Genomic DNA, 893 nt, shown 5'->3' with positions numbered 1-893 from the left:
CACAAGAATGGGAGTTAAACGCCCAAACTGGCACAAAAGCTGGCGTTTAATTCCAAGAGAAGTCTCTACATGAAAATGCTTTAATGCTCAGCCCAAGCACACACCAAGTGGGCCCGGATGTGGATTTTTATGTCATTTACTCATCCTTGTAAACCCTAGGCTACTAGTTCTCTACAAATAGGACCTTTTACTATTGTATTCTTATCTTGGTAGCTATCTTTATTCTTATGCTATCTTAGATCATGGGGACTGGCCTCACGGCCATGCCTAGACCTTGTTCTTATGTATTTTCAACGGTGGAGTTTCTACACACCATAGATTAAGGTGTGGAGCTCAAGGCTGGGCGTTAGTGACAGACGCAAAAGAATCACTGGATTCTATTCCAACCTGATTGAGAACCGACAGATGATTAGCCGGCCATGACAGGGTGCGTAGAACATTTTCACTTAGAGGATGAGAGGTAGCCACTGACAACGGTGAAACCCTACATACAGCTTGCCATGGAAAGGAGTAAGAAGGATTGGATGAAGACAGTAGGAAAGAAGAGATACGGAAGGGACAAAGCATCTCCATTCGCTTATCTGAAATTCTCACCAATATATTACATAAGTATCTCTATCTTTATGCTTTATTCATATATCATCCATAACCATTTGAATCTACCTGACTAAGATTTATAAGGTGACCATAGCTTGCTTCATACCAACAATCTCCGTGGGATCGACCCTTACTCGCGTAAGGTTTATTACTTAGATGACCCAGTACACTTGCTGGTTAGTTGTGCGAAGTTGTGATAAAGAGTTGAGATTGCAATTGAGCGTACCATGTTGATGGCACCATTGATGATCACAATTTCGTGCACTAAGTTTTTGGCACCGTTGCCGGGGATTGTT

The sequence above is a fragment of the Arachis duranensis genome, chromosome 6, assembly GCF_000817695.3.
Source record: "Arachis duranensis cultivar V14167 chromosome 6, aradu.V14167.gnm2.J7QH, whole genome shotgun sequence".
NCBI lineage: Eukaryota > Viridiplantae > Streptophyta > Magnoliopsida > Fabales > Fabaceae > Arachis > Arachis duranensis.
Note: the sequence above shows the minus strand (reverse complement) of the source record.